The following is a 20,903-nucleotide window of genomic DNA, read 5'->3' as shown; positions in this document are numbered from 1 at the left end:
ATATCACAACACATTGAATAAAATGGTTTCAATAACTTAACAAAGGTCACAGTAACAACCAGAAGGCACAAAGTTGAGCCACTGATAGCTGCTTGGTATTGTGAATTGCTTTGCATCAACACTCTTACCAATGACCCACTGAGCTCATATTTCTACACTTCCATGTGTGTTGTGTTTTCTTCTCATTCTTCAACAACTTCAGTTTTCATTCAAACCATACAGGGATCCACTATAATTCAGATCAATAAAATAGATATAAATGTAAATTTTTATAAATTAAATCAGTAGTATAATGATGAATTTGCATTTTTTTCATTTTTAAATTATGATATGAACTTAGAGTAAGATTTGTTCTTTTAACAAATGTTAAGTGTAACTTTTTTTAATTTACCATAGCCACAGTATTTTCCGCAAATAACTTAGAACTTAGTATTTCTACATAACTGAATCTTCACTCTATCCCCCTCCCCCACCCTCATTCTACACTATGCTCAGTTTGATCAGTTTAGATTCCACATATAATTGAAACCAGACAAAATTATATGTATATGTCATATCACATGTACAAATATATTAAATGTCTTTATTTAATTTATAATTTTAATTTTCACTCATGTTATTACATGTAGCAACACTGACTTGTGTTTTTTGGTTGAAAAATATTCACTCTGTATATATGAAACATTCTTTATCAATTTGTCCTTTGATGAACATTTTGGTTGTTTCCTTGGCTATAGCAATTGTGTAGGCATTGCCTGAAAAATCATTTTGTTTATTTTTAATGGAATAAGAGATAAACTTTTCATTTACAGTTTTAGAGCCCACAATCAGTGACAACATGTGTAACCTAATAAATATAAATAACATAGAGTACCACATGTCCTTCCATATGAATCAAAACATTTTAGAACACTTTGCCTGTAGGAGTTACTTTTTATTTCAGGCTTGCTGAGGTAGCTCAGTAGGTAAGGGCCTGATGAGCTTAGCCCAGTCCTCAGAACTCACAAGGTAGGAGGAGAGAGAATGTTTCCAGTAGTATAAAAGGACAGCTGTGGGCTCTTCCCACTGGAATACAATTTTTACAGATTTCTGGGGATAGTTACCTACATACAAGGGCTTATAAGCAAGCACTCACGTGTCACAAGTGCTTGGAGGCAATGAAACATTTCAATATATGTTAGAGGATAGCAAAGAATAGTATTTACTACATGTACAAAGAATTTCACATTTTAACCATCAAAAGTAGACAAAACCTTTTTCTTTTGTCTTTTAATCAAGTTTTGTTGAAAAGTTCTTAAATGACAATAAAGATAGGCCACTGTCATCCATTGTACAGACTTAGTAAGTCCCCCCCCCTTTTTTGATAAATCATTTAGATGTTTCCTGCTTGAAAATAATTCTAAAAGGTAGCAATGGATAGAGTTAGACAGTCTTGGTGGACTACTAAGCAGCTTAGATGGTTAAGAACAGGAAGCTCCTCCAAGACTTGTTTTACTCAGTTCATTAAATATAGTACTAGAGTTCTTCCTTACTTATGCCATTTTCCAAAATGAACATTTGTTGAGCTCCTACTCCTATAAATAAAGGTATAGAAATGATCAACACCCCTGTTCTCATAAGAGCAAAGTGAGTTGCTGGGACTAAGTGTTTGAGAGAAATATATGGACAAAGAATTTTAGCTATCAGGCCTACTGTGTAGTGTTCACAGAGCGTGCTTATCAAGCATGAAGAAAACCTTGAGTTAGAACTATCTCTAAAAGTATGATTAGGAAGACATTTATATTCCAAAAATGCAAGTACAATTGTATATTATAATTTATTTTCAAGTAGCATTATTGTGTTAAAATTTGCATATTAAGTTTGCCAATTTAAGCGCTCAATTTGATGGGTTTTGTTAATTTATTATTATCATTAATTATTATTATTATTATTATTTTCTGTGTATGTGAGAGTGTAGTCTCTGTCTCTCTCTCTCTCTCTCTCTCTCTCTCTCTCTCTCTCTCTCTCTCTCTCTCTCTCTCTCTGTGTGTGTGTGTGTGTGTGTGTCTGTGTGTGTGTGTGTGCTAAAGCTAAAGTCAGCCATTTGGTCCAGACTAGCTCTTTAGCAAGGACTAGAGATTCTCTTGTCCCAGAATTTACAGGCTTGGGTGGCCTCGCTCTGCTCCTTACACTTGAGGATCCAAATCCTAACCCTAACCCTAACCCTAACCCTAACCCTAACCCTAACCCTAACCCTAACCCTAACCCCTGAGAACCGAGTTCCGGGTGCACTTCCGTGCAGTATATGCTTTTCTTCATTCAGCCATCTTCCTGGTAAGTTTTGTTAATATTTTATAATTGTATGAGATGCACCACTGTTGAACACTTTATGCATCCCAGAATACTTCCTCATTCCTGGCTATAGTTTGTCAAATCTCTGGTCTTAGCATCACTTGTTTGTTTTCCTGCCTATAGATCATTCTGCTTCAGAGATATTGATAAACATGAATAAAGAGCATACATCATCGAAGTTTCACAATGTATTTAGTTATGTTCCATGTTCTGTTATGTTCCTGAACATCCTTCATACTGAATATTTCTTTTCATTTCAGATTATAACCTTTGTAGTTAAAAGCTGTCTTTTGGTTAAGAACTTATAGGCCAACTTTAGCTCACACTTTCTTCATTTTGTAGATGGAGAAATGATCTTATAAAAGCTTAAATATTTGTATAATGTCATTGTAAGAAAGTGACAGGCTAGATTAAATTCAGGCTAGTCTAAATCTTCACTCATTGCTTTTATTCTCAGAAAGACAACATTTTAAAACTATTAACATTTTTGGTGTTTTTTTGTAGGAACTCAATATTACTTTAAATTCTAAAGTAATAGCCGGCACTCTGTGAAGTTTCAAGTACTCATATTCAGTTGTTTAATGACATTATTATTATTATATATTATATTTATTATTATCATTATTATTTAATCTTGTTCTTTACAGTCTAGATGTTACCCCCCCCCTCCAGTTCCTCATCCCATTCCTCTTCTCCTGTCTCTAAAAAAGATGTCCCCACCACCCCACCCCACCAGATCTCCACCCTGCTGGGGCCTTAAGTCTCTTGAGATTAGCTGCTTCTTCTCTCACTGAGGCCAGAATAGTCAGTCCTCTGCCTTATGTGTAGGGGAGGGTGTGGGAGAGGAGTGTGCGTGTGCTCATATTGGCTAGTGTATGCTGCATGGTTGGTAGCTCAGTGTCTGAGAGGTCCCAGGATCCAGGTTAGTTGAGACTGTTGGTCTTCCTATGGGGTCTCCCACATCCTTAGCTTCTTCCAGCCTTTCCCTAATTCAACCACATGGGTCTCTGGCTTCTGTCCATTGGTTGGTTGTAAGTATCTGCATCTGCTTCTTAGAGCTAGCTGCTTGTTTTGCCTTTCAGCCTATAGCCATGCTAGGATCCTATCTGTAAGCTCACAATAGCATCAGTAATAGTATCAGGCTTTGGAGACTCCCGTTTAGCTGGATTTAACAGTTTGATTCTTGCACATTATGCTTAAAAATTACAAGAAAGTAAAGAATGAATTATGCAATAATATCATCTATATCATTGTTTATTTAAAATCTCAAGATACACCCCGAACCATGAATTCTCCCCGCAAGACGAGGTTCATGCCATTTCACTGTGTCCTTGTTTTAACTTCTCTTTAGAATGCAGATTGTGGTGATGTCTTTTCTTTCTTACAAAAGGGAAAAGACCATGAAGCAAGCTAGTGTAACTGAATTACAGCTATCAATATATGATTATTCAAATACTTAAAAAGCAAATACAATTATAATATATCTAAATACAGTCTGAAGAAGCGTTGTTGGGAAGTAATGCTTTAGAAAAATAAAATTTAAGCTGGCTTACTGGAAGTTTTAGCAACATGGGATTTTTTTATCTGTTTCTACATGCAAAACCTTCACACAGTTTTGTTAAGTACTAAGAAAACAAGGGACGGATGTTAATGCCATCAAAATTTACCTGATTGTCTATCTGGAGAGTCCACCTACTTAAAACCACTAGAAGTAATGCTTCACAAGGTCTGATCATGACAAAGACAAATTGACGGGGAGATTAAAAAAATGCAATAAGTATTATGGCTAAGGAAAGATGTTCGCTCTCAGTGGCTGCAGAAACAGCTACATAGTTAACAGCATCTATTGATCAGCATCCAGCACTCACATGGTAGTTCACCATGATCTTTAACTTCAGTTCCAGGGCATCCAGTGCAATCCTGTCAGAATGGATGAGGCATGCTTGTGATACACATACTTACACACTAGAAATCACTCCTTTGGATTAAATAAATCAGTACATACTTTAAAAAGCATACAGTCAAAAAAAGCAGTGCATTCTGTTAACACCAGCAATTAATAAAAAAAAATGCAATATCTATATCTGAATTCTTTTTAGAGAATTTTCTTATTTCATTTCTTTTCTTCTATCTTGATTTTCAATTATAGTTTGGAATTGAGTCATGTGACCATATGGTTAAACCTATCATTCAACCCTCTTCAGACAATTGGAAGTTGAAAAATGACTTAAGAATGGATATGATGCCAAAAGTAAGGCACAAGACTAGGGGCTGTTACTAAATACCGTCCAATAATAATGGCAAAGGGAAGTTATTTTGGATCTTGGAAGATGGTTAAGGCCAAAGAAAAATGAAATTTGAAACTGAGGAAACAAAAGTTTAGACAAGATAATCCCAACATCAGAGAGACCATTTGTCATTGTCAGAACTCCAAAGAGCAATAAAGCTTTAATCCACTTCATGGACCCAAGGACTCATGGTCTAGTAATTCTTATGTCACCAAACCATCTTGTGTCTGTATGAAATTACAGTGTGTCACCACTCTCCATCTGCAGCCTTAATGTTTCCGTCCTTTGATTGCATGACAGGGAAACTCTTGAACCGGAGCACCATTGTACTTCACAGGAGTCCGCTGGGAGCAGCTGCTCATAATTTGGAGTTTGACTGGGTTTTTTCTTCCTAGAATCCTGATCTGAACTGAGTCCGTGTTCAACATGGTTTAGGAACAAGTCTTACTGTTTTAATGCCCGAAAGATTTTAAAAATAGAAAACATTTCAAAGCTGCTCATAAACTCACTTTCTTCCTAGACTCTTTTTTTCTGTTTGTGCAATCTGAAATTTCAATACCATTTTAAATTATGTTTCTTTGACTTAGAAACAAATAGTTTATGTTCTCTTCATTGTTCTCTGAAAAACAAATACTATTTTCTAAGATTAAACTGAATAAAAACAAATGTCATATTGGATTTTGGTTTTAGATATAAAAAAGTGTTTGAAATGCATTAAATTGGATATTGACTACTTCAGTATAAAGAAAGGAGAGATTAGAAATACAGTAAAAGGAAAAATGAGCAGTAAATTACAGATAACATTTCAAAACTCTCAATTTTTATTTTTTCTTTATTAAAAGAATGCAAATACTTTAACTTTTGTCTAATAGTACAATATATATGTGGCAATGCTGCTTTGTGTTTAAAAACGATTACCTGAATGGCCGAATGTGGTATATTATGTTGCTTGTGTATTTGAGGATATTTAGAATATTTCATGACCTAAGTGTGGTCATGAAGAATATCTCTAAGTAAAAACAAAAACAGAAACAAAACAAAAAACACAAAGCAAAGCAATAGAAAACAAAGAAAATCAAACCTCTTTTGTGAGGTATTTGGGCCACTTGTAATGAGATTGTTCAGATATAGATTTGAGTTGATTGTTTTCAGTTTTGGAATGGCCATATGCTCTGTTTGTCCATTGGTAAATCTCTTCATTGTTCTTGGTTAAAGCCTCTAAGAAGAGCTGTTCTGAAAACATCTGTTTAACTGAGTTCATTTGACATCATTCAAATTTATTTGACCAAAGAATGCTTTTCACTAGGTATCTGTTTTGCAGAAGGGAGCCCATGCTGAGAAATGGTCTCATTCATGGCTCTGAATCACAGTGCAGGGTTTTGTACTGACATCATGGTCAAAGGTGGACATGTTTTCTTTGCTTGTTTTGCTTTTAACCTTTAGAAACATTATGGCAAAATATGTAAGGCAACCTGATTCTCAAGAGACCTGTGATTTTCTCTGTACTTTGTTGGCTTTTTTTCCCCCAAGATGTGGCATGTGTCTCTTCTACTACCTCAACAGATAATTTTATGACTACTTCTTTTTAATCTATATCCACATATAAAAGAAATTAAGACTCCTAGAAAAAGCTGGATCAATGAAGCCAGAATTAAAATCTATATTTCTCATACTCTAACTAGTCGGAATCAAATTTCTATTTCACCACACTAAACAAGATCATGTTTTAGATCATGTTCATGTTCTATATATAATACAAAATTAACATATTTGAGAAAATATTAATTATCAGTAACTTGGTTGCCTATACGGGATATTTTATGACTTTTATATCAGAAAATTGTTAGGCTATCATATGAGCAATAATGATGACAATTATTAAAATTTTTCCTAGAACAATACTATTTTCAAATGAAGAGGTACCTAGGCTTTTAGTGTGAGCCATTTTATTCTGAAATAGTGACTAAGTATACCAGGAGTACATGCAACTCCAAATAGATATGCTTACAAAATTACTGAGATAAGAGGATATTAGCCCAGAAATTTAGACCAAAATACAATTTGTAAAACACATGAAACTCAAGAAGAAGTAAGACCAAAATGTGGATACTTCGTTCCTTCTTAGAATGGGGAACAAAATACCCATGGAAGGAGTTACATAGACAAAGTTCAGAGCTGAGACGGAAGGAAGGACCACCCAGAGACTGCCCCCCCCCAACCCCCAAGATCCATCCCATATACAACTACCAAACCCAGACACTATTGAATATGCCAGAAAGATTTTGCTGACAGGACCCTGATACAGCTATGGCTATGCCAGTGCTTGGCAAATACAGAAGTGGATGCTCACAGTCATCTATTGGATGGAACACAGGGCCCCTAATGAAGGAGCTAGAGAAAGTACCCAAGGAGCTAAAGGGGTCTGCAACCCTATAGGTGGAACAACAATATGAACTAACCAGTACCCCTCCCCAGAGCTGTGTCTCTAGTTGCACATTTAGCAGAGGGTGGCTTAGTTGGCCATCAATGGGAGGAGAGGCCCTTGGCCTTGTGAAGATCATATGCTCCAGTATAGGGGAAGGCTAGGGCCAGGAATCAGGAGTGGGTGGGTTTGGGATCAGGGCAGGGGTTGTGTATAGGGGACTTTGGAATAGCATTTGAAATGTAAAGGAAGAAAATATCTACTAAAAAAAGAGAAATAATCTCAGGGTTCATGTGACACATAAACCATGCCTTCCATATAGTTTCTTAAATAATTAAAAAATTTCCAATCTTTCTAATGAGTATAGAAATAGACACTCCTTGCAGTTGCATGAAATTCTTATTTTTCTACTTTGTATTCCTTTAGTGTTGGTTCAGTGTCTTCTTGAAAATTCAATTTGATATTAAATATTGGAACTAATTGGAAATGGTATGATAGCATAGTAAACTATGGGAAGTAAAAAAAAAAAAAAAAAAAAAAAAACAAGTAGAAAACAATTATTTTGTGGTTGTTTTTCCTGAGACTCACCTCAGTATTTCACCTCCAGAAGACAGACAGAGAAGTATTAGTAATATCCTTTTGGAGCAATCTGCCAGTCACAGAACTCTTATTCTTACCAAATAGACCTTGAGCTATTGCTGCCACCTGGACCTCCTGGTGTGTCAATCACACAATGGGGACTGTTCCAAAGTTTGAGAGAATTCTTTAAAGCTACTTGGTAGTAGGAACTGGTTGACTGTGTAACAACCTATCCTAGCAAAGAGAGTCAGGCCATATTGTCAACAGAAAATAGAATTGCAAAACTTGATACACAAAAAATTAATAGTTTGAATCTGTATCACAATTGCTTTTAGAGGGGGAAATTGTTAATATGCACAAATATCCCAATTCCCTAAAAACTCTAAGGGCACTCATCCAATAGTTTTGACCTTGATAGTACGTCTCTTAAATCTCAGGTGGTACAAAATGAAACAACCACGTCTCGTCTCCTCAACTAGTCTTTGGCTGTTTCCTGTCAGTATTTCAGAGCTTTCAATAGCTATGCATATCTTGTCAGATTGTTACAGTCAGGTCAGCCAGCTACCCTGAGATATACAATATAGACACCATACTAAGAAGTTTTGTGTCTAGAAGATATGACATGCTAAAGTATGCTGAATTTTTGTGGCAGCAACTGGTAAAATGAACACTGAACATCCTCAAAGATATTTTAGAGATTACAGACAGAGCCTCAAGCAGGAATCACGCTCAGTCAGTGATAGAGGTAAACTGAATAAAGGAACTATTAAGGAATGCTATTTCATGTTGACATTACCATACCTGTTTGTGTCAGTGTTTACAAACAAGGTATTTTATTGAGACTAGCCCCCTGCATAACGTGAATACCAATGTTGTTTTTCAATGAAGCTACTTCTGTCCAAGTTTCATTATATTTTCAAGCAAGGGTAGAGTGCAGCTGGCTCATGGTCTGAGATCAAAACCCCAAATATACAGGTTTTCATCTGTCTAATAAGAAATAGAGTCATATTGGAAGAGGAAAATGTATCATTGGAACCCAAAACAGGTAAATAGTGAGTGAATAATGTCATATGAGGATACTTTCAAAATATTGAGTGTTTTCTGCTTATGCAGCAGCTGGCTCAGCTTCATCTAGAATCACTCTTGTTAGTGTCTGGTGTCTGAGATCACCAATATAAATTCAAGGACTCCTGAACTTTGGCTAGGGGTGAAGCGCAAACCTGATTGATGGTTCTAAGAGGGTAAAGATATGGACATGTAGGAGCCGAGCCTTTATTTTCAAGTAGCATGAAGCTAGACACAAATCAGTCAGATCAGAAGTTTGAACTCTCCAGACATGGAGTTGCTCATGAATAATGGCAGCCTTCCACGAATCAGTTTTATCTCACATCGCAAGATGTTAAATTATGCCAGTCAACTTTGCATGACACTGCACAGGATGCAACTTTGATCATTTGGCTTCCAGATAAAATTCGCCTTCTAAAAGCTATCAAACCTTCCAGTATAGAACTTTCTAAATGTAAGCATATAGAAGGAAGAAGAATTTTCAGGTCTGAATGTGGAGGGGCAATGAGATCTGCATTATTCCTCACACATCTTATAGGTTATCACTTTCACATATTCCCCCTGCAAATCAATGTCTCCGGGGCTTCGAGTGAGAGAGCTTCATGTCCAAAAAGAACTTGAAGAAGTTATTGAGACGGTCTCCAGGGAGCTTTCAATGTCCAACCTCAGCTTGAAACGCAGATGACATCCTGATTGTCGAGGGAAATATATGTCATAGAGGAAGCTCACAGTAGCAGGGTTTTGTTTCCAGAATACAATATGAAGAATGGATACCAGGTACAATACATAACATTGACATGTGTGTTCAAGGTTGAGTCTAGACTGAAATGGAATGTCTCAAGCTTCGAAATAAGCTTTGATACCTTCATAAGGTTTTATAGCTTATAAGTAGTGTGAGTTCATAGACATATATCAGTGAAGTCCACTTTTTTCTATAGGTATATTAGCTGTGTTAAATTATATCAAGATGGCTTTGGGGGCACACCTCCTCCTGCATCAGCTGTTCCAGACACAAAGCTGTCTCTAAAATGGAAATGTGAGTGCCTTGTAAAACCATGTATATGTTTCAAAGGGTGTAGGGAAAGATGGTTCTCCTACCCTAAAACTGACTCTGTCAACCTTTCTGCCTTCTTGTAGTAAGGCTTTTGTACTGTATACTTTGCGTGCATGTTTTTCTATATGGGTGTTTCATGGGGTGGTAAAAAGTCCCATGTGTGTGTATACATAGGAATGCCAGAGGATAGCAGGTACCATCCACCACTTACTTGTTTGTTTGTTTGTTTGTCTTTATAGACAGCAGTTCTTTTTTACTGAAATTCTAAATGTTTAAAACCACATCTGGTTATTTTTCATGTGGGTTCTACGAATTGAATTCAGGTCCTCTTGCTTGCAAGACATATTACCTTCTGAGCTGTCTACTCAGCTACGTTTACTGAAGTTTCATAGTTGGTGTCAGCAGAGTTTGTTGCTTGCCCAATATGATACAATGCATTGTGATGGAGTAGAGAGGCCTGCAGGAGACAAGAAGGAAATCAGCAAAGTTCAGGCCACCATTTAATAACTGAGTGATACCACATGTACAATCCTGAATGTTTATACAACCATGTGTGGGGGTTCATGGAATCAGAGGTTATCCTGAACTTTCTGTCCTGTTTACAGCTGTCCTCAAGTAAAATGGGAACACTCAGTCATCTTGTTCAGCATATGGCTGGGAAAATGATGACCAACTTGTACAGTTTGGGGTTTACTATGCAAAAACCAGTATAAAAATCATGTTTGTTTTTCCTTTATCTTCATGAGAATGCTGATTTAATTATCGTGTTGCTGTTTGGCATTCGACTTTAGCTTTGTTCCCTGTGGGGACTAAATATGCCTTTTAACGTGTTAAGGGGTTTATGTTGCATTTTAAAAAATGGTGGAAGAATTGGCCTGTAAAGATTTTGTAAGGTTATTTATCATTGTAAAGCACAACATGGGCATTTAAATAAAACGATATACATAATTATAGACTACAAGAGAATCTTTTCTTATCTAGGAAGAGAGATTCCCACGTGCTTCATTCCCTTTGCCCTTGATACTTGAGATCTTCAAAGCATTTACACTTTCCACTGTGGACTTACCAGGTGACTAGTCTACATCTAGAAATTTGGTAAATAATTGGCCAGGAATGTGTCTGAGATCATGTACTATACTTTGCTCCCGAATATTTTTCATAGTCTACTGTTAATAAAATGTTTTTAATGAATCCCCTAGAAGGATGAATGTGCAATTTATTTTAAAATTTAGATTTGATTAAATTCCAAGTATTGAAATGTCATTCTTAATACATACTCTTTAGATATAACTTGACCAAAAATTGGGTATAAGAACATACTTATTCAAATTTTCATAAATATTAATAGAATTAGAAATCATTTGGTTAAAGACATAACACAGAGAATACAAGAGCTGCATGGAAAGGCACAAGCACCCATGTAGCAAGCCAGCTTGAAGTGGAGATTTCTGATTGTGTCCTGTGATGCAGAGTCATGTGATGTTTTGCTGAGGCAAGGAGAGTGAGAGGACATATGATGTTTGGAGAGGTTATCAGTAGAACTCAAATGATAGTGATGTTACACTTGCATAGCTAGTTGTACAACTCTTTGATGATTTAGCATGGTTATTCACCTTCACTTCTTTGAGAGAGTCTAGAAGAAAACTGGCATTCCTGACTTTCCAGCTGGCCCTAGTTGCTTCTGCTGACTCATGCTGATTCTGTGGAGACCTGGTAGTTTCTGCTGGATTATGCCATCATTTGGTGACACTTTGAACTGTACTGTTGGTATCCTGACATTTCTGAACTGCACTGCTGATATCCTCACAAATGGAGATTAGAATTAACCCCCAAAGACCTACTTTTAAATGAATCCACATCTCCTTGTCCCATTTACCATCTTTTCTCCCCTACCTTTGAACAGTGGGCTACAAAGGGGGTTGAAGCATTTGAGAACCCTTATTAAAGTAGGGTTTGAAAAAATCTAAGCCTATACCAGCCCTCAGGCTAACACCTGCAGATCCAGTTCTAAGGGAACAATTCTTTGTTCTTGCTTCTATGCAAGCACAAGCATGCATACATGTGCATATCTTTACATGGACAAGTAAACACAGAAAAATTAATTCAAAAAATTTTTAAGAATTATTACAATGTCTTTTCAGCTTCCCTTAGGAAAATGTATATATAACATATAGCACACATGAGACTGATGTGGGGGTTTTACCAGTTTTCTCTTAAATTATGTGATCTTCAGCTGGAGACATGTAGAGGATAATTGCCACTTTTCTGTGGTGAATGTGAACAAAACTTCACTCGTCACACAAACTCCATTTACTCTGAAGAGAACTACAAAAACAGGTTGACTTTCCAAGAACTAGTGTTATTTGGAACTGGCAACTGTTAATGCACACAGTGTTTGGTTCTTGCTTTTTCCTACAGTGTGGTCATTCAGGTAAATATCTACTACAGTTTTCTTTGAGCAAAGGCTAAAAGACAAAAATGATCAATTGGTTCTGTGGAGGAGGGACCATTTTCAAAGTCACTCAAGCTTATTCATACAAGATATTCCGAGTTAAAACAGATAACAGCTTTTTAACTATCATAGCTTAAATTTCTCTTCATACCCACTAACCATTTTTTTAATTTACCTTTCATTGCAGCTCTTCTCCTGGGTATGGAGTAGTGTTCTGCTTTGTTTTGCATCCCTAATTCTTAATTTTATTAACCATATTTTTATGTGCCCTGTATATTATTAATCCAAAGTTGCTCTTTTAAATGTGAATTGATTTTCTTTTTGACACTCTGTTTTTTATTTATCATATATAACTCTTCATTTCATAAATTTGATGTGCCAATATTTTCCATGATTCTCAGTTGAGTGAACATTAATAATGTGTCCTTTGAAGCATCAAATTTTTCCTTTTGCTGAAAACCTAATAATACATTTTAAATATTTTTTTGCCTGTGTTCTTGATGACATATATTATAAGTAAGACTCTAGACCTATATCATGAAGATTTTGATCTCTGTTTTCTCACAAGAGTTTCCTAATTTTAGCTCTTACATCAGAGAATGATGTCTTTGGAACTAATTCTTTATATGGTGCAAATTAGAAGCACAAATTCATTTCAATGCATATAAAATGCAATTATCCCAGTGTTGATAACTTTATTAAAACTCAATTGACCATAGCTATGAACTTTTTAGGATGATGGAAATATCTTATATTGAACTATACATAAATTCATATGTGAATAACACTTTTGCTATTCATTATATTATGAAATTAAGAATTGAAAATGTAACGTCTTTTTCAATAATTCCCTTACAGGCCCTATTAGTTTTAGAAGCAGCTTAATAATTTTTTCACAAAGTCTGAAAAAATTCATATAAAATTTGTATTGAGTTAATGAATAAGGTTGTATCTTACTGACATCTTGACAATCTTAAAATTTCTATTTGCTTATTAGTCTACTTATAAATTACCATCATAAATACTGGTTTCTGAGTTTTCTTCAATGGTGATTTCAGAATATGAATTTCCCTTCCATGTTCATCAAAATACCAAGTTATATTCAACATGTATATAATTTCAGCGTCCAGGGTCCCATTGTCAGCATATATATAAATGCAATTTATTTTTTATGATGAATTTTATTCTGAATTTTTCATGAAGTCATTTCATTGCTTCTTTTCTCAGAGATTTTCAGGATTTTCCCCCAGGACATTTCTTTGACTAGATTATATCATCTGTGAATGGAGGCAGTTTGGATTCTTGCTGAAATGCACTCATTTTCTTGTCAAATGCTTTGACTAAAGGTGCAGCAAGCAAAGAGTTGATAAAAGTAAAACTTGTTGTCTCCATTCTGATCTTAGGGGGATTGCTTTCAGTTTTCACCATTATTAAGTATAATGAGCAATGAGAGGATTTTGCTGTTCTTTATCATAAAGCATAGCATGATAGACTGATGAAGTTCCCTTAAAGAACTAGTTGGTATTTTAATTAATTCAACTGGCTGTTATAGAGATGCTTTTCTCTTCATGAGTAAATGCTATTTAAGAATCTCATTAAGTTCCAGGGGGTTATGAGAGCTTCCTTTTCCAAACTCTAGTATCTGCATCCTATTTCACTTCCATAGAAGCTTGACTTGGGATGTCAGCTCTATTGAAGTTTCTCCTTGTGCTTTGAGATACTTTGAATAAACAGATGGCTATGGCAGGATTGAGTCTATGCACAATATTAAAAGTCTATGAGTATTACATATAATAATTTATAGTGGTCTTTGTAAACTTGTTGTGTATTATTTTTATATAGTTAATGTTAGATTTAGAATTAGACCAATATGATCAGCATGTGTGAGGTGATATTTTAAATTAGATATCTCTAATTAAATATTGATGTTGATTTGGGTTGTTAAACTCTGTCTAGTATATAAATTAGAGGTTGGTCTTTAGCCATCTACTCCCTGGTTTCTACTATCTATGCTGATATACTCATGTTACTTCTCTTGGGTTTAAATAAATCATTGTGATTAATTACTATTGATTATGTTGTTTTCTTTAAAGTCTTAGTGTCTTCAACATGATTCTTAAATTTAAACCTAAATAAGGGTAATAATGCAGTTTCTTTTCTTTATTTCAAACTATTGTTATTGTTTTTTTATAAATAATTTATATCAAGCTAAAGAAGTGTCTCTATATTATATCTTTAATGAAGAAAGGCTAAGTTTAACTTTTCAGTACCTATAAGGATACTCTCTTTTATTTTGTAATACAAGCAAAGTATATCAACATCTAATTATTATTGGTAGTTTTTTTCACTAACATTCTATTTTCTAAACCATGGAACCCAGAAAATATTTTGTTCTAAATGTATTTTAAATACACCTCTGGCTATAATGTGCTACCATTTTAAGAATATCTGTTCCGCAAATGAACTGAACTTAGCTGCTTTTGATTTCCTATGGGCTTTGTTACCACCTTGGATCTCTGTGTTTCCTCTTTTTTATACCAGCCCAGCTCAAAGCAATGTTCTCTTTCCCACACGCGTGGCAAGATATATTTTCTAAACGACTTTGGTTCTCCCGTCCTGGTTTCTATTTTCTTCTTCTGCACACATGCTCCATCATTATTAAAATTCCTCTTTGGAAAGTGGTTGCTTGTCTGGTGGGTGTGCCACTTTGAAACTTTCTCTATAATAGTGGAATAAAAGGTTGAAGGCAAAAAAAAAATCTGTTCAGATTTAATGTGCTTACACAACATCCTGGATAGTCTTTATGTCATTGTGACATAGGTTAGAGTCATTGGGAAAAGAGTAGAATTGAGAAAAGGGTCCTACCAAATTGTCCTGTGGGCAAGCCTGTGAAAATTTATTTGATGGTTGGTTGGTTGATAGGGTACAGACCATTGTGGGTGCTATCACTGCCACTGGGTATGTGACCCTTACCTGTGTAAGAAAGCAGACTGGGAAAGCAAGAGGAAGAAGCCATGGAGCAGTGCTCCTCAATAGCCCCTGCTTCAGTTCATGCCTCCAGGTGCCTGCCCGGCTTGTATTCCTGCCCTGATGCCCTTAGTGATGAACTGTTTACTGAATGTGTACAAAGAAATAAGCATGTTTTCCCCAAATTCGTTATGGTCATGCAATTTTATCACACCAATAGACACTCTGTGACAGGTGCAATGTCATTTTGTTCTTCTATTTTGGGTGTGTTACTTGTATACTATCATAGTCATACTTCTCCAAATGACCCAAGTAAGTTTCCACATTTGCACACTATAATCTCAAGATGTCTTAGGTGTCAGAAAGTATCTGTCTTAGGAGACAAACTGAGGGATCTAAATTTTACTTTTAAAATTTATTCATCCTGAGGCTAAGAGGGTAGGTCAAAAGCAAAGAGAACTTACTGTTCTTGCAGAAGACCACAGTTTGGTTCCCAATGCCAACATCAGGTAGCTCACAAACCACCTAGCTCCAAGGGATCTTATAGATGGCTTTGGCCTCATTGAGCTGTCTGTATGTCTGTCTGTCCATCTGTGTATCTATCTATCTATCTATCTATCTATCTATCTATCTATCTATCTATCTATTTATCTATCTATCTATCATCTATCTCTCTGTGTTTCTCTTTTCAAGGGTTTTCTCTTTTACACACACACACACACAATTAAGAACCACTCTTTTAAAAAATTTATTCATTTTCATTCACAAATTCAGCTTAGCTTAATGTTAAATATAACTTGGTTTGAATTACAAATGTATGTCTTCTCAACTTAAAGTCAGTTATTGAAATTATATTTATTTTATAGAATCGTCGTTATTCAAAGTGAACCATTTCACAATTAACTCAAATATTTTCTTTGTGTAACAAACTGCATAATTTTTTTTTATGCTTTTCAAGACAGGATTTCTCTGTGTAGCTCTGGCTGTCCTGGACTCATTCTGTAGACCAGGCTGGCCTCCAACTCAGAAATCCGTGTGCCTCTGCCTCCCAAGTGCTGGGATTAAAGACATGCACCACCACTGCCCAACAAACTGCATAATTTTATTTCAGTTTCTGTGGGAAGCCGTTTCAGAGTGGCAGTTACAGAGTGGCAGTTACAGAGTGGCAGTTACAGAGTGGCAGTTACAGAGTGGCAGTTACAGAGTGGCAGTTGCAGAGTGGCAGTTGGCTACTGCTGGCCACCACACATACATAGGCAGTAAAGGTTCTTTTGCCAAGATGAGGTTTTGAGAATTAACCAAAGTTAACCAATCAGATGAGAGACAAGTTAACCAATCATATGAGAGACAAGTTAACCAATCAGATGAGAGAGAAAGCCTCTCCTAGGCCTATATAAGCAGCACCAGTTCTGGGCTTGGGGTCTCTTCACCTCTACAATCAAGCTCTCCCATTAAACGTGTGCAGAAGGATCCTGTTGCAGCGTCGTTCTTCCTGGCCAGTTGCGCTCGCGCAAGAAGTTTCTGTACTGCAATTTAATATATGAATTAAGAGGTGACTTTTCCATTTTCTCTTCTTTTCCTTTTAATTTTGATAAGTTTTTTCTTATATATTTAGTCTCTACAACATCGACAAGCTTATACATAACATGTAGCCAGAAAGTTAGCTCCTATGATATGCTCACCTTAAAAGAAAAGACAAGCTGATAAGCAATTGAAAGACAGTGACATTTTAACCATCCAGCACAGAATCACTTTCTTCAATGAAAAATGAAACACAAACACCTCCACTTAAACACTACCACAAAGAAAAAGAACTTACAAACTTAAAATACTTGATTCAGATCTGTTGTGTCTGACATACTGGTTTATGTACCTAGCTGCAACTGACATGTTTGTTCAAGTACAGTATAAAGAACTCATGATGCATCCATGTTAATCCAGTAGCATGGAAATGGTGCTTACTCTCTATGATACAACAACCTATGATAGAAAAAGAACTATACTGGCATCCAAAACACCCTATTAACTTACCATCTTTACCACTAAACAGTATGATACTTAGGCAATGGTGCGATACTTTTCTTTTTATCTCCATGTAAAGAGAGTTTGAAATACACATCTCCTTTTTCCATACCATATCTAGAATCCTGTGATACTGTGTTGATTAGAGACATAGTATTTAAGTGTTAGTTGATAGCTTAAAACTGGATGTCTAACCTTCATCTGAAAAACACATTTGATGTTGAAATTAGCTGATTTATTTTTGGAAGAGTTCTGCTTTGATCTGGTGCATAAATCGAAACCATCATGATGTGCTTTAAAAAGAATTTAAACATCGAGTGACAGGTTGAAGGGAGGAAAAACTTTCAGGTCTACTTTTTAAGAAAGACATTATATTGCAATTTTATCCTTAATTAGTTTGAGAATCCAAGTTCTTACAAATTTTGGCTATCATCTGTTTGTATCATTCCATAGAAGATTTTACACAGAGCTGCAATTAACATTTGTAATAAAATATAGTTCAATCTTTATTACAAATACAAATGTTTTAAGAATAATTAAAGCACACCGATAAATATAACCTTTTTAAAACTTAGTATACAAAGTTACAGTCTGTTGTATTATGATTGCATAAAAACATTTCAAAGAATTTGTATTTATAATTATTATGGAGTTCAATGTAAATGCACATACTTGGACTCATTTTCAACAGTTGTTTTATGTACCTACAACTAAACTAGTACCATTACTATAGATATTTATTTTTCCATATTTTACTTGTATTACATGATTTATAGACATTGTAGATAGCAATTTAAATGTCATCATTAGCTTTTATTAAATTAAGAAAAATGTTACCATGCATCATAACCACTTACATTTCAAAATAAAATAATGAAAAACAATAGGAAACTATTGAATTCTGGGAAAAGAATTAGCCTCTTTGAGACATCAACACCCTTATTGACTGCCCACAGTTGAATGATCAGCCTTGACATCATACAGACATGACAAGAATAACTCAGCAGACTCTATTCATACATATTTTGCATATACATACATAAAATATATATGGATATATATATAATATATGCATATATGATAAATATGACCACACACAAATATAATCAAAGAAAAATGCTGTAAACCCGAGAGAGTGCAGGAAGCAGGGGACACTGAAAAGTTTGGGGAAAGAAAGGGAAATAATGTAATTTTATTTTCAATTAAAAGCATTTTTTAAATATTGAATAATGCATATTAAAGTGCTAGCCCCACATATGAGACTTAATTTTATTATCTATCAGCATAGGGCCTGTGTAGAGATAAAATATATAAAACTCAGAAGCAACTAGTGACAAATTTTTAGGCGAATTTCAAATATCAAAAATCAGCTCTTTTGGCCTGATGTAAGACAAGCTTGAGAAAATTTCAGGAATTACTAACTGAATTAAATTGTGAGGGAACTCCATCTTCCCTCTTATTCTTCATTTTTGCTTTTTATTATCTTTTCTTCTTAAAGCAGCAATGAACACCATTTCAAGGCGTTCCCTTAACAAAAGTGTTTGGGTGGCTTACTCTGTCCAAAAAGTCCCTGAGTACCCACTCACACCCCTCAAATCAGGGTGCAACATGATTAAAATGAAGGTCTTTGTCAATACTGAACATTTTAAATTGCAAGATGAAAGGATGCTTTTCCCCACCCAAACTTTGCTCAGGGTATAATCTTCTTTAAGTTTTGTTCTCAGATCAGGCCAGTGTTTTTAATCTAAATTCACTTATGTGTGATTATTTTAAAATAAACGTTTGAATGATGTATTGTACATTTAAAGAAACTCTCATCTCTCATTATTCAGGAAAATGTACATATTTATATTTTTGTCTCATTGAACTGTATCAGGTTTCACCTTCTCCAGCCAGAAGTTTCACCAGATTTGTAAAGAAGGACACAGATACTCCAGAAAAACCAAGTATGGGACATTGAATATTCCCAATAATTAAGACCCTGTGAATCAGAGACTGTTGACCTATATTCTTATGACTCATTTTTATATCCTAGGATCTAAAGTGAAATTAAATCATTCAGCTTTAAATGCTTTACAAAGGGAAATAACACCTATATTACCAAAAAAGATGAAGTATTATCCAAAATTTATGAATTTAATAAAAGGTTTACAGTAGAATACACTTTTCAGGAACTACTTATGAAAACTCTTTTGAGTACACTATTACTACTTTTCTTAAGGCAATTGGTTTTGTTTGTTTTTAAGTTACTAGTATAGTTGGTAATGAGATACCAATGTTGCATCACAGATGGGTGTAAAACTGCTAAGTTAATCAAGAAGTTGAAAAGTGAACCCAGTCTCATTGAACATTCATCTTAGCATTACATTAGACAGTCGCTGGAAAACACCAAATACAGCCTTGCATTTGAAGGCAAGTAGACATCACATTCAAAAAGACCATGGGTACGAAGAGTTATGCTACTGCACAGGAATAGGCTTATCACGTTCATGATGCACACTACGATCTGCAATTCTTCCTGGAGGAGAGTTTTAACATCTTGGTATCAGTTGTGCAGATTTTAAGTTAAAATTCCTATTTAAATTGCTTTTAAAAAATTGGATATTTTATTTATCTATATTTCAAATGTTATCTATCCCCTTTCCCGGTTTCCCCTCTGGAAAGCCCTTATCCCATCCTCCCTCCCCCTGCTTCTATGAGGGTGCTCATGCACCTGCTCACCTAGTCCTTCCTCCTCGCCCTGGCATTCCCCTAAACTGGGGCATCAAGTCTTCACAGGACCAAGTGCCTCTCCTCCCATTGATGCCCAACAAGGCCATCCTCTGCTACATAAGCGGCTGGAGCCGTGTGACCTCCTATGTGTACTCTGGTTGGTGGTTAGTTCCTGGGAGCTCAGGTTGGGAGTGGGGGGTGTCTGGTTGAACAGAGACTGAAGGAAAAGTCATCTAGAGACAGCCCCACCTGGGGATTCATCCCATATACAGACACCAAATACCAAACATTATTGAGGATGACAAGAAGTGCTTGCTGACAGGAGCCTGATACAGCTGTCTCCTGAGAGGCTCTGCCACAGCCTGGCAAATACAGAGGCGGATGCTGGGAGCTAACCATTGGACTGAGCAAGGGGTTCCCAATGGAGAAGTTAGAGAAATGACTGAAGAAACTGAAAAGGTTTGTAACCCATAGGAAGAACAACAATATCAACCAACCAGTGACACTCCCACCCTCCTGATCTCCCAGGTTCTAAATTGCTTTTTTTTTAAGTCAAAATAATCAGAATGGGTCAATCTTTAACCGTTTGCTATTTTAATAGTCTCCATATATACCTACAGTACTCTGTACATATTTTGTTGTATATGTTTATATATTATATAATTCTCAGTTGATTTCTATATTGGACATTAATTATAACTCTTGACACACATCCAAAGTGAGAGATATAACTATAAAAAATAAGAAATATGAGGTTTGATTATATAAAATCTTTGGCATTTTCAGACTTAGGACTGCCTATTATTCATGCCCACAAAGAAAGAGTGAGGTGTCTGCAGGTCTGAATGCTGAAGTAATTTGAGAAAAATGGGTGAGAGAGGAAAAGAAAGGAGTCTTAAAATGAATGACCATTGCAATGAAATAAAATAGGAACGAAGAATTATTCTACATGTGGCATTCATCATGTATGCCAAAATAACACGAGTTCTGAAAGGCTATTGTCAGTGAAGT

This window comes from Mus caroli, unplaced genomic scaffold, assembly GCF_978045245.1.
Source record: "Mus caroli unplaced genomic scaffold, Mus_caroli_1 scaffold_17, whole genome shotgun sequence".
Classification (NCBI taxonomy): domain Eukaryota; kingdom Metazoa; phylum Chordata; class Mammalia; order Rodentia; family Muridae; genus Mus; species Mus caroli.
Note: the sequence above shows the minus strand (reverse complement) of the source record.